The following is an 18,864-nucleotide window of genomic DNA, read 5'->3' as shown; positions in this document are numbered from 1 at the left end:
AGGGTCACTGAAAGTCTAGCGGTAAAATGGTAGGATCAGTAAGTATGTTGCTAGGACGGGATAGCCATTCATGGAAGGTGAACCCACTTTGCACCAAGTTCCTGTATCCAGTGGCCCCTGGTAAAGTGAATGAGAGACCCCTGATCCTACCAATTCAGAAAAAATCTGTAAAACAATGGTATTTTTCTGTGGAACTGCAAGCATTGTCACTTCATTAAAGGTGGTTGATCGTAATAATTTGGAAAAAATCTGTAAAATTACGATATTTCTCCACAAAATGTTTCATGAAAATTTCTGTAAATATAATGTTTTGGATCATTATTTGGTTTACAATATTTTACTTTATTTTTATGGTTTTCGTTTGGCAGCCGTAGCTGCCAGTAAATGACCGTTTTTTTACAGAATTTTGTTTTACAGGTTATCAGGCGCACTGTGATTTTTGTGAAAATTAAAGGATTTTAAGTGCACCTTATAGTCCGAAATATATGGTATATATAAAAGGTACATTTCAGAAAAAAACTACAGTATCAAACAGCAGGTGGTTTACAACAAGAAAGAAGATGAGGCAATTGAAAAATGAAAAGATGAATAAAGAAAAAAAAGGCAACAAGCTTTAGCCAGACCGATCACAGAGAGAACATAATACATCCAATGGCTCTATAAATACCACTTGAAAAGTGGGGGATGATGGAAAAATAAATGGCGGGATGGAAAGAAAGAGGAATGATAGGAAAAACAAACACAAGTAAACATTTCTGCATTGAGTGTGAAAGTAAAGACAGAAGTGAAGAAACAAAAGTGAAGAGCAACAGATGGCTGACTTAACAAGCACCAACATCGTCTTTGTGTTTTGTTTGCCTGCCATGATGCCATGATGACTTTTATATATCGACTCCTCTCTCCTGTCTAAAAGATTTAAAAATGTTAACCTCCAAATGCAAGGGAAAACAACGCGACCAGATGGCCAGTATGTGTCTAGCTGGCAGGCAGGAGTTTCTCAAACATTCTGTTCTGTCCTCCCTGTCTAGATGGAGCTCCAGTCCATAATGTCACACTTCAATACCAGTATAATGAAAAAACATGATTAGTCTGTCTTGAAGCAATTATCATATATCCCTGATTTATAACACAAAAATACTCACAAATTGTGTAAGTAAATGATATGATCAAAATAATATGGACCTTGCATAGGTTCCCAATAGGGAGACCACAGTTCAACAAACGTAATACTTACTACTTAATACCACATACTTTGTGAGAGACAACGACGACAATTTTGGGACGAATCATGATTCCGAACCTTTCTTAACCTGACTCTGGTTAGCATGGTTTACTATTAATTGATTAACGGGGACCGCGACTTAAACAAGTTGAAAAACTTAAACTTCTCTGTAGCTATGCCACGCGCCGTCCTGCTTCAAGACCTCCACCATTGTCCCTGTCCCCAAGAAAGCACGGATCACAGGACTGATGTTTGTGGTCATGAAGTCCTTTGAGCGCTTGGTCCTGCCCCACCTCAAGGACATCACCCCACCTCAAGGACATCACCCCCCCTCCTGGACCCACTGCAGTTCGCCTACAGAGCCAACATGTCTGTGGATGATGCAGTGAACCTGGCCCTCCACTTCATCTTGGAGCATCTGGACTCCCCAGGAACCTACCGGCGTCCTGGTGCAGCCTCAACAACCTGGAGCTGAACGCCCAGAAAACAGTGGAGATGATCATGAACTTCAGGAAAGTCACAGCCCCACTATCTACCCTCACCTTGATTGACTCTCCCACCCCTGTCTCTATTGCTGACTCCTTCCATTTCTTGGGCACCACCATCACCCAGGACCGCAAGTGGGAGCCGACCATCAGCTCCCTCATCAAGAAGGCCCAGCAGAGGATGTACTTCCTGCGGCAGCTGAGGAAACTTAAGGTGCGGATTGAGATGCTGGTGCAGTTTTATTCAGCCTTCATAGAGTCCATCCTCACCTCCTCCATCACCATGTGGTTCCCCGGTGCCACAGTCCAGGATATCGACTGCATCACATCGTACGTGCTGCTGAGAAGGTGATTGGCTGCAAGCTCCCATCCCTCCAGGACCTGTTCTCCTCCAGGACCAGGAGGCGTTTGGGTCGGATCACAGCAGACTCTTCTCACCCTGGAAAGAAACTATTCTCCCCTCTCCCCCTCAAGCAGGAAACTACGGTCCATCGACCCACAACTCCCGCCACCTGAACAGTTTTTTCCCCTCGGCCATAAGGCACATAAAGAATAAGAATCAATAAAGTACTATCTATCTATCTATCTATCTATCTATCTATCTATCTATCTATCTATCTATCTATCTATCTATCTAACAAGATCTGATAGCTCAGTTACAGCTCATGTTATCCTATTCTGTGTTATGTTCCTAGTTTGTGAACCCGTTCTCAAAAAATGGCAATAAAAACTATTCTGATTCTGATTCTGATTCTACACTAGGATCCTGTTTGTGGACTTTAGCTCTGCATTCAACACCATCCTCCTTGGACTGCTACGAGACAAGCTCTAACAGCCTCAACGTGCCCGACTCCCTCTGCAGTTGGATCAATGACTTCCTGACAGACCAAAGACAGCACGTGCGGCTGGGGAAGATTATCTCGGACAGTCGAACCACAAACACTGGTACTCCTCAGGGCTGTGTACTTTCCCCTGGCTCTTCTCCCTGTAAACAAACTGCTGCATCTCCAGTCACCAGTCGGTAAAGCTGCTGAAGTTTTCGAATGACACTACCCTCATCGGGCTAGTCTTGGATGGCGACGAGTCCGCCAACAGGTGGACCGGCTGGCGTCCTCGTACAACCTCAACAACCTGGAGCTGAACGCCCAGGAAACTGTGGAGATGATCATGGACTTCAGGAAAGTCACAGTCCCACCATGCCCCTCACCCTGATTGACTCTCCCACCCCGTCTCCATTGTAGACTCCTTCCGTTTCTTGGGCACCACCATCACCCAGGACCTCAAGTGGGAGCCGACCATCGGCTCCTAATCAAGAAAGCCGAGCAGAGGATGTACTTCCTGCGGCAGCTGAGAAAACCTAAGGTGCAGACCGAGATGCTGGTGCAGTTTTACTCAGCCATCATCGAGTCCATCCATTTCTACCACCTATACCTTTTGGGGTCGCGGGGGGCCACTGGAGCCTATCTCAGCTGCATTCGGTCAGAAGGCGTCGTACACCCTGGACAAGTCTCCACCTCATCACAGGGCCAACACATATAGACAGGGAGAACATGCACAGATTGAACTCAGGACCTTCGTATTGTGAGGCGCCCCACTAACCTCTCTCAAGAGCAACCGTCAACTAAAATAATGTTCTCCTACTACCAACAGTAAAGGCAGGTTAGTCTATTGACAAAATTCACAATTAAGTATGCAATTAAAAAAGGCTGCTAATAAAAATTTGGAAAGCTGCACACCTGCTAAAGTTCCATGTAACAAAAACATCCTATCAGAACAAAGTATGAAACTCTGGACTAATACAATCAGTGAAGTAAATTATATTTATACAGCGTTTCTCTCTAGTGCAGGAGTCACCAACCTTTTTGAAACTAAGAGCCACTTCTTGGGTACTGATCAATGCGAAGGGCTGCCAGTTTGATACACATTTAAATAAAATCCCAGAAATAGCCAATTTGCTCAATTTACCTTTAACTCTATGTTATTATTAATAATTGATGATATTCATCTTTGTGGAAACACTGATCATCTTAATGATTTCTCACAATAAATATATATAGAAACAGATAAATATCAATATGCAACACTTTATTTTTATATTTTCTCTAAATGCACATTTTTCAAATTGAACATTTTCAAATGATCACTTCTAAGACAGTCTTGTGAAATCACAATATCTCATTTTAACTAGCTACCCACTAACATTTTTTAACAAATCATGAATTACTTTGCACCATGTTTGTACAAATAATATCTCATTTAAAATACAAAACTCAACTCTCAAATTTTTAAATGAATCATGTCACACTTTGAACTGGACACCAAATCTGTTATCTGTTTCTTTGTCAGTTAGTTGGAAGCCTGGCATTGCATGCTGTTAATAATGTGTTGTACTCTGGTGTGTAACTTGACACTGCAACTCTGAGTGAGTCTTGGAGATGTGCATCAGTGAGGTGTGTTCTGTGTTAGTTTTTGATGAAGTTCATGTCAGAAAAGGCTGATTCACAAAGATAAGTTGAACCAAACAGGCTTGGAACCTTCATAGCTGCTGTGCATACACCACTGTACTTTTCTGTGTCAACAAGGTGCAGCCTGGTGGGCTTGAAATTTAAAATTGTCAGGAAAGAAGAGGAAGAGGCTTCACGGTGGCAGAGGGGTTAGTGAGTTTGCCTCACAATACTAAGGTCCTGAGTAGTCATGGGTTCAATCCCGGGCTCGGGATTTTTCTGTGTGGAGTTTGCATGTCCTACCCGTGAATGCGTGGGTTCCCTCCGGGTTTTCCGGCTTCCTCCCACATCCAAAGACATGCACCTGGGGATAGGTTGATTGACAACACTAAATTGGCCCTAGTGTGTGAATGTGAGTGTTAATGTTGTCTGTCTATCTGTGTTGGCCCTGCGATGAGTTGGCGACTTGTCTCGGGTGTACCCCGCCTTCCGCCCGATTGTAGCGCCCCCCGCTACCCCAAAGGGAATAAGCGGTAGGAAATGGATGGATGGAAGAAGAGGAAGAAATTTAAAAGGTAAAAAGGTAAATGTGTTTAAAAATCCTAAAATCATTTTTAAGGTTGTATTTTTTGTCTAAAATTGTCTTTCTGAAAGTTATAAGAAGCAAAGTAAAACAAAAAATGAATGTATTTAAACAAGTGAAGACCAAGTCTTTAAAATGTTTTCTTGGATTTTCAAATTCTATTTGAGTTTTGTCTCTCTTAGAATTAAAAATGTCGAGCAAAGCGAGACCAGCTTGCTAGTAAATAAATAACATTTAAAAAAAATAGAAGCAGCTCACTGGTAAGTGCTGCTATTTGAGCTATTTTTAGAACAGGCCAGCTGGCGACTCATCTGGTCCTTACGGGCTACCTGGTGCCCGTGGTCACCGCGTTGGTGACCCCTGCTCTAGTGAGTCAAAGCGCTTTTACATAGTGAAACCCAATATCTAAGTTACATTTAAACCTGTGTGGGTGGCACTGGGAGCAGGTGGGTAAAGTGTCTTGACCAAGGACACAACGGCAGTCACGAGAATGGTGGAAGCGCGGATCGAACCTGGAACCCTCAAGTTGCTGGCAAGTCCACTCTACCAACCGAGCTATACCGCCCCTGTGAAATCATATACAAACTTTTTACCTAACAATTGTATGATGTTAATATAATCAACATCATCCTTGTATGGGCATGTCCCCACTTTTACAGAATAAACACTTTGGATGCAGCACCGTCCCGTTACTCCAGAGCTGTTCTATCTCAGTTATGCCAGCATTAAATAATGAAGCTTGTTTGGATGAAACCTTAACCGATAATATTCTGAATAGTCCAGTTGCGATTGATTCAATGACCTGGATGAATGAGAATATTTACAGACATTATTTGCATTAATTTAAAAAAACAAAACGTTATTTCTTAAAATTGTAATATTGTCTTTCAGTCCGCGTTGGCCCTGTGATGAAGTGGCGACTTGTCCATGGTGTACCCCACCTTTTACCTGAATGCAGCTGGGATAAACTCCAGCACCTCGAGAGGGACAAGCGGTAGGAAATGGATGGTCGGCAGGATTTTCTACAAAGTGTTTTGATACATTATTTGCCCTCATTATGGGTGTGAAATAGATCTTAGCACGATTCAGAACAGTTCTGCACACACATTACGGGGACGGCATGGCGCGGTTGGGAGAGTGGCCGTGCCAGCAACCTGAGGGTTCCTGGTTCAATCCCCACCTTCTACCAACCTAGCCATGTCCGTTGTGTTACCATGAATTGATTAACGTGGACCCCAACTTAAGCACGTTAAAAAACTTATTCGGGTGTTACCATTTAGTGGTCATTTGTACGGAATATGTACTGAACTGTGCAATCTACTAATAAAAGTCTAAACCAATCAATCAATCCCTTGAGCGAGACACTCTACCCCTGCTCCTGATGGTTGTGGTTAGTGCCTTGCATGGCAGCTCCCTCCATCAGTGTGTGAATGTGTGTGTGAATGGGTGAATGTGGATAGTGTCAAAACGCTTTGAGTACCTTAAATGTAGAGAAGCACTATACAAGAATAATCCATTTACCATTATAAACACAATAATAAATGTATTGTTGTATATACCTCCACCTTTGACTACATTACATAATACAACATTTGCCTTCTCATCCTCACCTGAATGATGTTCTGTCAAACACTAGGCTCTAAAATAGAATCTCTTTAATGTACAGAATGATTTAAACGCAGCTATACACACAGGCACACAAGGGCTGGGCACCTATATGAATTACATGTAGAGCATAAATCCTCTGACCTCACACAGGCAGATGGGTGACGTATAAGCCATGAGTCGAGTGAAGGGGAGTGGTTGTGTGGTAATCACAAGGAATGTTTAATCCCCTCACTCTATCTCAGCAGCTTCAGACATCTGTGTTGGAATCGCCCCTATACGCAGTCTCCTATACTGTAGCTCATGTTCGGCAGCGCCTACAGAACCTCCGCACAAGCCTTGTAGAACACTACATTAAATCCCTGATTACCAGAATGCATGCTGGAGGTAAATGATTGCCCTTATAGATTATACTGTATGCAAACCTCAGATAAACACTTGCAACAAAAATTGTTCAGAAGGCTTGGAAAAAAGACAGACTGTACAATTGCTAGCTAGTACAGTGCTCCCCATCAATAACAATACATTTGGATTGTCACAATTAGATTTAGCGTTTCCTAATCGGAATAATGGAAATGTCTGAACTAGGGCTGGGCGATATATCGAATATACTCGATATATCGCAGGTTCGTCTCTGTGCGATATAGAAAATGACTATATCGTGATATGCGTTCTTTTAGCTGCTGGTATTACACTGCAGGCTTTTTCACTCTTTCTTGCCACTCCTTCTCACAGAGACATAAAACAAGTGCACCTTCGTGCAATGTCATACGCCCTCGCGGAGCAGAGAGGTAGCAGGCATGTCTAGCGTTAGCTGTGATGCTAGCGGAGTGGTGCGAGTGGTATTACGAGAGAAAGAAGGTACGAATCTGGTAACAAATGAAGGAAGAATTAATTCCCAAGAAAAACAGCAGAGGGTCCATCATCTAGCAGTGGTTTGGCTTCAAGCGGAAGGATGTTAAACAGACAACCGTAATATGTCAACTGTGGGGCAAAAGCGTTGCCACAAAAAGTAGCAGTACTGCTAATTTGTAGCAACATTTGAAAAGTCACACGCTAGAGAATGAAGAATGATTACTTCGCATGTCAACATCTCCGTTCGGTGCTACACCACCAAAATGCCCAAGCAACCATTTCCACATCAACACCGTATGAAACAAATAGTCAACAACAGAAGGAGATAAGGTCTGCAGGAACCTACCACATAGCGAAGGACATACAGTATTTGATTTCCTATTATACAGCTAATTTTTATTTGACAGTTATTGAAATATCTTGTGTGAGATCATACACAAAAGTGCACTTTATTTGTTTTAAACTATTGTAGTGTCGTTCTGTACAAAAAGTGCACTTTAACCTAGTGTTGTTTTGATATGTCATCTTAGTGACATCTTGCACTAAACTGCACTCATAACTTGTTTTAAAATGTCTCTGGCAATCTTGCACTTTACAGTTTTGGTAAATTGACTTAGTTGTGATTTCCCTCTCTGCATGAAAGTGTAAAATGAGCATATATTAATGCAGAATAAAAATTATGTTTTAATGTAGACACATAGAATCATAATACTGCTGTGATTATATGCATCAAGTGTTCATTCAGGCTAAGGCAAAATATCGAGATATATGTCGTGTATCGCGACATGGCCTAAAAATATTGAGATATTAACAAAAAGCCATATCGCCCACCCCTAGTCTGAACACAGCTTGTCGTTACAGTACGGTAGATCAGTGGTCCCCAACCTTTTTGTATCTGCGGACCGGTCAACGCTTAATAATTTGTCCCGCGGCCCGGGGGGGTGTCCTTTTTTTTTCTTTTCTTCTTTGTCATGAAAAAGGGACGTTTTTGTCATGAAAAAGGGAGTTTTTTGTGGTTGGTGCACTATTTGTAAGTGTATATTGTGTTTTTTATGTTGATTTAATAAAAAAAAATAGATATTTTTTTTTTTTAATGAAAAATTCTTCTGCGGCTCGGTACCAATCGGTCCACGGCCCGGTGGTTGGGGACCACTGCTGTAGATGACATATGTTTGATGAAACATGATTATGTATGCATGTATATGTACTTGTACATGAACAGAATGTGTATATGGATGTTTGTACAGTAAATGTATATGTACAGTATGCGTATGTTTGTACCGTGAATGTGTGTGTAGATGGACGAACTTGGAGTATGTAGGTAGGTAATGTATTTGTGTATGTATGTGGGAGCGTAGGTACCTATGTATGTACGTTTGTATGTATGAATAACGGTGTGTGTGTGTGTGTGTGTGTGTGTGTGTGTGTGTGTGTGTGTGTGTGTGTGTGTGTGTGTGTGTGTGTGTGTGTGTGTGTGTGTGTTTGTATGTACAATTTATTTGACCAGTATCTTCAGCTCTCACTGGATCGGTTCGCAGCCGAGTGTGAAGCGACTGGGACGAGATTCAGCACCCCCAAGTCCAGGGTTTTCGCCTGTAAAAGGGTGGAGTGCCATTTCCAGGTTGGAGAGTTGACCCTGCCCCAATTGGAAGAGTTCAAGTACCTCGGAGTCTTGTTCACGAGTGAGGGAATAGTGATTTGTGAGATCGACAGGCAGATCGGTGCGGCATCTTCAGTAATGCGGACACTGTATCGATCCATTGTGGTGAAGAAGAAGCTTAGCCGGAAGGCAGAGCTCTCAATTTACCGGTCGATCTAAGTTCCCATCCTCACCTATGGTCATGAGCTTTGGGTTATGACCGAAAGGACAAGATCACGGGTACAAGCGGCCAAAATGAGTTTCCACCGCCAGGTGGCAGGGCGCTCCCTTAGAGATAGGGTGAGAAGCTCCGCCATCCGGGAGGAACTCAAAGTAAAGTCGCTGCTCCTCCACATCAAGAGGAGCCATATGAGGTGGTTCGGGCATCTGATCAGGATGCCACCCGAACGGTGTTTAGGGCACGTCGGAACAGTAGGAGGCCACGGGGAAGACCCAGGACACTATAGGTAGACTATGTCTCCCGGCTGGCCTTGGAACACCTCGGGATCCCCCGGGAAGATCTGGACGAAGTGGCTGGGAAGAAGGAAGTCTAGGCTTCCTTGCTTAGGCTGCTGCCCTCGCAACCCGACTTCGGATAAGCGGAAGAAGATGGATGGATGGATGGATGGATACATATCTATAAGCATGCTTATGTTCAATAGAGCTTGTTATAACGACGGACCACACTAGTACTGTGTCGTAAGTGCAAAACGATCTCTAGTATTGAGGTAAATCGTGAAAAAAAAAACTGAGCTGAGTAAAACCGTAACAAAAAGTGATTCTAAAGAGAATAATCCCTTAATTCTATAATATCAAGATCAAATAATCACAACAAAAGGAGTGCTGACAGGAAACCCCTACAGACTTGTAAGGCCGTCACTTGATGTGGACTATAATCTTGCTTTGTATTTGTATTTATGAGTATTTTATAAGCATCAAGGGGAAAAAAAGGACGACTCACCCACACGCTCTCACTCTCAATTCTCTCCCTTTCTCTAATATCTAATCCACCCTACTCCGCACATATGCACACACAACACCCAGCTGAGCATGAAAGCTAGTTGTAAGCAGATATGTGCTCCTTTCTAAGTATTAGTATGCCATTTATTAATTGATTTGTGGCCACAAATGAACTCACAAATGCAAAAGCCGGAAATCCACTTGTCAACACACCTTCTGATGGGTTCTGTGGTGCCAGTTTTGCTACGTTGACGCTATATTTAGGGAGGAGAGGTATGCGTTAAAAGTGAAAGACCAGACTGTCTTTGCACCGTGCATTTGTTTGGTAACAAAAGGCAAAGTATTCATTCTGCAAATGGAGATCCTCCTCCACAGAGAGCGAACAACCACCTGCAAAATGTGTAGAATGTTTTGTTCGGTGCTTGTTTCTATAATACAGGAACATCAGCTTTCACACATGAACTCTTTATTTTTCAACATGTACTTGCTCCTATTTCTGCTAGTAAAGGACAACAATCCTTTACGTCTAGAATATAACAATTAAATAAACAAAACAAAATGAGTGCTGACATGAAAACCCTACTGACTTGTAGGGCCGTCAATTCATGGGGACTATAATCCTGCTTTGTATTTGGATTTACCGGACTACAGTGTGCACTGACATATAAGCCGCACCCACTAAATGCTAGGGATTTTTTCCCCCATATATTAGCCGCACCGCACCATAAGCCGCATATATATGTAGGGCTGGGCGACATATCGATATACTCGATATATCGCGGGTTTGACTCAGTGCGATATAGAAAATGACTATATCGTGATACTCGAGTATACGTTTCCCACTCTTTTTTGTCTCCCCTTCTTACAGAGACTTAAAACAAGCGCACCTTCCTACATACGTCACGTGTGCAACGTCACACCCTCCCGCGGAGCAGACAAGTTGCGACATGGTAACGTTAGCTGTGATGCTAACGGTGCGGTGCGGGTGGTAATACGAGAGAGAGAATCTGGTCACAAATTAATGAAGAATTAATTCCCAAGAAAAACAGCACTGGGTCCATCATCTGTCGGTGGTTTGGCTTCAAGCGGGAAGATGTTGAACAATTATGCGGCAAAAGCGTTGCTAAAATAAGTAGCAGCACTGTTAATGTAGCATCATTTGAAAAGTCACCCGCTTGAGAATAAGGAGTGCTTGAAACTCTGCATGTCAATATCTACGGCCGGTGCCACACCAACAAATTGCTGAAGCAACCATTTCCACATCAACACCGTATGAAAAATATAGTCAACAACAGAAGGCGATAACGTCCGCAGGAACCTACCACGTAGTGAATGACATAAACTATTTGATTTCCTACTATGCAGCTCATTTTTATTTGACACTTATTGAAATATCTTGTGTGACATCATGCACAAGAGTGCACTTTATTTTTTTTTAAACTATTGTAGTGGCGTTTTGTACAAAAAGTGCACTTTAATTCAGTGTTGTTTTGATATGTCATCTTAGTGACATCATGCACAAAAGTGCACTAATAGCTTGTTTTAAAATGTCTCTGACAATCTTGCACTTTCTGTTTTGGAAATTACATGAATGTTTGCGCCACTGCTTAATAACTGTTTAATAAATACACTTTTGGTAAATTGACTTAGTTGTGATTTCCCTCTCTGCATGAAAGTTTAAAATGAGCATACTGTATATTAATGCAGCATGAAGAAGAATGTTTTGATGTAGACACATAGAATCATCATACTGCAGTGATTATATGCATCAAGTGTTCATTCAAGGCCAAGGTAAAATGTGGAAATATATACCGTATTTTTCGGACTATAAGTCGCAGTTTTTTTCATAGTTTGGCCGGGGGTGCGACATATACTCCGGAGCGACTTATGTGTGAAATTATTAACAAATTACCGTAAAATATCAAATAATATTATTTATCTCATTCGCGGAAGAGACGAAGAAAATGTCAGCAACTGTCACACACACTTCAGCAATCGTCACATACACGTCAACGAATAAGAATCCGGCAGGGGAGGGTCATGACAGAAGTGCATTGTGGGTCATGGAATGCTAACTGCTATATGCTAGATGCTATTGCGGTACCTTTTAAAATGGATAATTTCAACGTTGGCGGTAACTTATAAAAACTGAGAAGGGCTGAACAAAAATGGCACCGAAAAGGAAATCATGTACTGCAGATTATAAGCTGGAAGTAGTGAAATATGCAGCAGAAAACAAGAGGAAGCGGCGCATAGCTTTGGAGTTGGCATAGTTGTTTAGAAACGACATCGAGGAATATTTCATTGGAATTATCGATAGACGGATTGTTTGATAAACGTATAGCATGTTCTATATGTTATAGTTATTTGAATGACTCTTACCATAATATGTTATGTTAACATACCAGGCACGTTCTTGGTTGGTTATTTATGCGTCACATAACGTGCACTTATTCAGCCTGTTGTTCACTCTTCTTTATTTATTTTAAGTTGCTTTTCAAATGTCAATTTTTGGTGTTGGATTTTATGAAATACATTTCCACCAAAAATGCGACTTATATTTCAGTGTGACGTATCTATGTTTTTTTCCTTCTATAGTATGCATTTTCGGCCGGTGCGAAGTATACTTCGGGGCGACTTATACTCCGAAAAATACAGTAGCGTATTGCGATATGGCCTAAAAATATTGAGATATTAAAAAAAGGCCATATCGCCCAGACCTATTTATATATATGTTGCAAATTAGCACATAAAGATTCTGTACATGTTTATGTACATACCTTAATTATTTCCAAACGGTGCCGGTAACACTATATTACCAAAAGTATTTGGCCACCTCCCTTTACTCACATATGAACTTAAAGCCAACCCATGGAATTGTCCAACATTTTTTTGTATCCTGGAGCATTCAAAGTTCCTTTCACTGGAACTAAGGGGCAGAGCCCTACTCCTGAAAAACAACCCCACACCATAAATCAAATCAAATCAAATCAAATTTCACACAATGCAGTCAGAAATGTAGCGTTCTCCTGGCAACCTCCAAACCCAGACTTGTCCGTCAGATTGCCAGATGGAAAAGCGTGACTCATACGTTCAATGCTCGGCTTAAAGTTAGTCCCCAACATGGCACCCTGAAGTCATGTAAGGGGCTCTTTAGACCAATCAATTAGGAGATCGTCTGAAACCAAGTTGGCCGTACTCTCTCTCTCCACACGACTCTATCCGTGCGCATTGTGAAACGTAGAAATCTGTTTACTTATGGTGGGATTTTACACTGTAGCTCAGTTTTGATTTAATTCACACAGCAAACATGCCACAATAACACAATACAAACTGTAATTATTGGTATACGGGCAACCGCAGATTGAAAGGTCAACATGGGGGGAAAAAAAGATGGAGGGCAACAGCAGCAGCCAGTGAACCGAATATTTAAATATTTCAGGGGCCGATTCCAAGAGTGTGCTATTTTTACAACTTGATCCATAATTTAACGTTCACATTTTTGTTCTAGAAACATTCAAACTCGTAGGTCTGAATTGGAAATTGTTTTTTCCTTTTCGAGACAGCGACACACTGTGCAGAATAGAGTCAAACAAAAATCTGTACTTTTACACAAAAAAAATAAGGCTGGTTGTCTGAGACAGTACAGTTTTAAACCCTACTAGGGTTGTACGGTATACCGGTATTAGTATACAAACCCCGTTTCCATATGAGTTGGGAAATTGTGTTAGATGTAAATATAAACGGAATTCAATGATTTGCAAATAATTTTCAACCCATATTCAGTTGAATATGCTACAAAGACAACATATTTGATGTTCAAACTCATAAACTTTTGGGGGGGGGCAAATAATCATTAACTTTAGAATTTGATGCCAGCAACACGTGACCAACAAGTTGGGAAAGGTATCAATAAATACTGATAAAGTTAACACTTATTTGGAACATCCCACAGGTGTGCAGGCTAATTGGGAACAGGTGGGTGCCATGATTGGGTATAAAAGCAGCTCAGTCATTCACAAACAAGGACAGGACGAAGGTCACCACTTTGTGAACAAATGTGTCAGCAAATTCTCAAACAGTTTAAGAACAACATTTCTCAACGGTCTATTGCAAGGAATTTAGGAATTTCACCATCGACGGTCCGTAATGCCATCAAAAGTTTCAGAGAATCTGGAGAAAACACTGAACATAATCGATGATATAACGCAGTGGTCCCCAACCACCCGGTACCGGGCCGCGGCTCGATTGGTACCGGGCCCCAGAATTTTTTTTTAGGAAGTTTTATTTATTTTGTATTTTATATATTTATTTTTTTTTTTCATTTTTATTTATTAAATCAACATAAAAAACACAAGATACACTTACAATTAGTGCACCAACCCAAAAAAACCTCCCTTTTTCATGGCAGAGGAAAAACAAAATAAATAAATAAATAAAGGAGTGCGGGTACTTTCCTGGCCCGCCTGCAGTCCAGACCTGTCTCCCATCGAAAATGTGTGGCACGTTATGAAGCGTAAATTACGACAGCGGAGACCCCGGACTGTTGAATGACTGAAGCTCTACGTAAAACAAGAATGGGAAAGAATTCCACTTTCAAAGCTTCAACAATTAGTTTCCTTAGCTCCCAAACGTTTATAGAGTGTCGTTAAAAGAAAAGGTGTTGTAACACAGTGTTGAACATGCCCTTTCCCAACTACTTTGGCATGTGTTGCAGCCATCAAATTCAAAGTTATATATTATTTGCAAAAAAATAATAAGTTTATGAGTTTGAACATCAAATATCTTGTCTTTTTAGTGCATTCAATTGAATATGGGTTGAAAAGGATTTGCAAATCATTGTATTCCGATTATATTTACACCTAACACAATTTCCCAACTCATATGGAAACGGGGTTTGTAGTACCGCGATACTAATGGATCATATTCGGTACTGTACCGCCTCTGAAAAGTACAGGAACGCCACCCACCACGCACCCCCGTCGTCATCACGTCGCGTCATTGCTGGTTTTACAAGCAGAGGAGCATGTTTGGCAGCGCACAATCACAGAGTACTTTCAAGCAGACACAGTGTGTAGACAGAAAAGGGAGAACGGACGATTGTTGGCTTAAGGTGAAGTTATAACCCTGAAACACCCACCGGAAGAGGTGTTTTAAGACATGGCTAGCTAGCGGCTAAAGTCCAGCCCCGTTTGGCAGTGTTTTAGCGACTTCATAAATCACTAACCCTCGCCTCCATGGCGACAAATAAACAAAGTTTCTTACAAGTATCATCCCTGCAGGACGAGTAATAGCTAAACATGCTTCACTACACACCGTAGCGCACCGGTATCAAAATGTAAACAAACGGCATTGGTGAATCTACACCTTACATCAGGGGTAGGGAACCTATGGCTCTAGAGCCGGATGTGGCTCTTTTGATGACTGCATCTGGCTCTCAGATCAATCTTAACACGATAAGTAATGAATAATTCCGCTGGTAATCACAGTGTTAAAAATAACGTTCAAAATATAGTGAAATAGTGAAATACATTTATGTAGCGCTTTTCTCTAGTGACTCAAAGCGCTTTACATAGTGAAACCCAATATCTAAGTTACATTTAAACCAGTGTGGGTGGCACTGGGAGCAGGTGGGTAAAGTGTCTTGCCCAAGGACACAACGGCAGTGACTAGGATGGCGGAAGCGGGAATTGAACCTGCAACCCTCAAGTTGCTGGCACGGCCGCTCTACCAACCGAGCTATACCGCTCCCAGGCGGTATAGCTATAAACATTCTCATGCATTTTAATCCATCCATCCGTTTTCTACCGCACCTGTTCAACAAGTATTTTCTTAACTATTGGTTTGCTTAAAAATAACAATGTTATTAAAATATGCAAGACTTAATATACTCTAAAAATGTTGGTCTTACTTATAAATGTACGTATTTAGTTGTATTCAGTGTTAAAAAAAATATTATAAGGCTCTCATGGAAATACATATATATATATATATATATATATATATATATATATATATATATATATATATATATATATGTATAATATTTGGCTTTCATGGCTCTCTCAGCCAAAAAGGTTCCCAACCCCTGCCTTACATCCACTGTAATGATAGCAAGTACAGTAGCATATCTAGTCGATACTACTATGATTAAGTGGATATTTTTTGGGGATTACAACATCTTTTGTTTTTTTAATCTTTATTATGTTGTGGTTAGAGTGTCCACCCTGAGATCGGTAGGTTGTGAGTTCAAACCCCGGCCAAGTCATGCAAAAGACTATAAAAATGGGACCCATTACATCCCTGCTCGGCACTCAGCATCAACGGTTGGAATTGGGGATTAAATCACCAAAAATTATTCCTGGGTCCGGCCACCGCTGCTGCTAACTGCTCCCCTCACCTTCCAGGGGGTGATCGAGGGTGATGGGTCAAATGCCGAGAATAATATCACCACACCTAGTGTGTGTCTGACAATCATTGGTACTTTAACTTTAACTTTATAAACTCATAAAATATGTCTCTGGGCACATGAGGACTTTGAATATGACCAATGTATGATCCTGTAACGACGTGGTATTGAATTGATACCCAAATTTGTGGTATCATCCAAAACTAATGTAAAGTATCAAAGAGCGGAAGAATAAGTGATTATCACATTTTAGCAGAAGTCTAGATAGAACATTTTAAAATAAATAGTAAGCAGATATTAACAGTAAATGAACAAATAGATTAATAATTCATTTGCTACCACTTGTCCTTAATAATGTTGACAAAATAATAGGTAGATAAATGACACAATATGTCACTGCATATGTCATCAGCTACTTATTAGTAAGTAAGCTGTTTGCTTACTTACTAATAAGTAAGTAGATTAAGATATAAAAACGATTAATCGTGTAGCCCTAATTGTAAAATACAGACACAAGAAACATATATTTAAGATACTATATTTTATTTATATTTGGTAAATTACGTTCCTTTGGTGTGGCTTCTCTGATCAATGATTTCCCAAATGATGAGACCATTATTGACTGAACTTGAGCTTTGCCTCATGGAACATAAATGCATTACTTCCTCTCAAGGGCCTTAAAGCGGCTTTCTGCCTTTAAGGCTGCAGCCAGGAAATGAAAAGAATGATTAGGATTGAAGCAAGCCAGAATGCTGCCATGTTGTGTTCCTGTCATGGCATTACTCTTGATCAGGGCACTCAAATTTCATGGTTGATTGAGCATATATGTCGGTGAACAAAGGGGGAGCGCCAGCTCTTTGTGTTGGCAAAAATAAAAATAAAAAATCAATATACAGTTTTAAGTCAATGTACAGATGTGCAGATGGTGCCCAACGGGTTTGGCCGCAAGATCCATCATCACCGCTTAATAACGAGCAATGACCAAAATTGGTCATTACTACACACAGTGTGAAATACTTAATACAAACCCCATTTCTATATGAGTTGGGAAATTGTGTTATATGTAAATATGAACGGAATACAATGATTTGCAAATCCTTTTCAACCCATATTCAGTTGAATATGCTACAAGGACAACATATTTTTTTGCAAATAATCATTCACTTTAGAATTTGATGCCAGTAACACGTGATAAAGAAGTTGGGAAAGGTGCCAAAAAATACTGGTAAAGTTGAGGAATGCTCATCAAACACTTATTTGGAACATCCCACTTTGTCCACAACTGTGTGAGCAAATAGTCAAACAGTTTAAGAACGTTTCTCAAAGTGCAATTGCAAGAAATTTAGGGATTTCAACATCTACGGTCCGTAATATCATCACAAGGTTCAGAGAATCTGGAGAAAGCGGCATGGCCGGAAAGCAACATTGAAAAACCATGACCTTCGATCCATCAGGCGGCACTGTATCAACAATCAACATCAATCTTTAAAGGATATCACCACATGGGCTCAGGAACACTTCAGAGAACCACTGTCGCTAAATACAGTTGGTCGCTATATCTGTAAGTGCAAGTTTAAGGTCTACTATGCAAAGCGAAAGCCATTTATCAACAACATCCAGAAACACCGCTGGCTTCTCTGGGCCCAAAATCATCTAAGATGGACTGATACAAAGTGGAAAAGTGTTCTGTGGTCTGACGAGTCCACATTTCAAATTGTTTTTGGAAATATTCAACATCGTATCATTCGGATCAAAGGGGAAGCGAACCACCCAGACTGTTATCGACGCAAAATTCAAAACCCAGCATCTGTGATGGTATGGTGGTGCATTAGTGCCCAATGCATGGGTAACTTGCACATCTGTGAAGGCACCATTAATGCTGAAAGGTACATATAGGTTTTGGAATAACATATGCTGCCATATAAGCGCCGTCTTTTTCATGGACGCCCCTGCTTATTTCAGCAAGGCAATGCCAAGTCACATTCAGCACGTGTTACAACAGCGTTGCTTTGTAAAGAACGAGTGCGGGTACTTTCCTGGCCTGCCTGCAGTCCAGACCTGTCTCCCATCGAAAATGTGTGGCGCATTATGAAGCGTAAAATACGACAGCGATTTTGGCGTTTATCAATATCGTAATATTTTTATGCCATATTGCAATATATGATATATATTACAATTTTTTGCCTTAGCCTTGAATGAACATTTGATGCATATAATCACAGCAGTATGATGATTCTATGTGTCTACATTAAAACATTCTTCTTCATACTGCATTAATATATGCTACTTTTAAATTTTCATGCAGAGAGGGAAATCACAACTAAGTCAATTGACCAAAAGTGTATTTATTAAATACTCTTCATTCTCTCGCGGGTGACTTTTTAAATGAAAGAACAAATTAATAGTGTTGCTACCTTTTGGTAGTAACACTTCTGCTGCATACTTTGCATTTTGCTGTTGTCTGCTGAATATCTTCCCACTTGAAGCCAAACCACCGCCAGATGATGGATCCCCTGCTCGTTATTTTGGGCATTTATTGTTCTTCCTCCATGTGTGATCAGTTTCACACCATCTCTCTCTTGTATTGTAACAAATTCCGCTCCGCTCGACCTGCCTTAGCTAATCGATCGGCGAGAGCTATGACGATAATGACGCTACACTC

At 40.9% G+C, this 18,864-nt stretch overlaps 1 protein-coding gene and 1 long non-coding RNA gene across 25 annotated transcripts in view; one reads left to right on the top strand and one right to left on the bottom strand.

The window, feature by feature from the left end:
* LOC133557241 (uncharacterized) overlaps positions 1–6,078 on the top strand; it is a 28,733-nt gene extending 22,655 nt beyond the window's left edge. Inside the window, exon 2 of the long non-coding RNA XR_009807736.1 lies at positions 5,626–6,078. This is a non-coding gene — a long non-coding RNA (uncharacterized LOC133557241). The remainder of the gene's footprint in view (positions 1–5,625) is intronic.
* Positions 1–18,864, bottom strand: part of rims1b (regulating synaptic membrane exocytosis 1b) — a 225,161-nt gene that overhangs the window by 190,592 nt on the left and 15,705 nt on the right. The gene's annotated exons all lie outside the window — the stretch shown is intronic.

Source organism: Nerophis ophidion, linkage group LG01, assembly GCF_033978795.1.
Source record: "Nerophis ophidion isolate RoL-2023_Sa linkage group LG01, RoL_Noph_v1.0, whole genome shotgun sequence".
Classification (NCBI taxonomy): Eukaryota; Metazoa; Chordata; class Actinopteri; order Syngnathiformes; family Syngnathidae; genus Nerophis; species Nerophis ophidion.
This window is presented reverse-complemented; position numbering and strand designations above follow the sequence as displayed.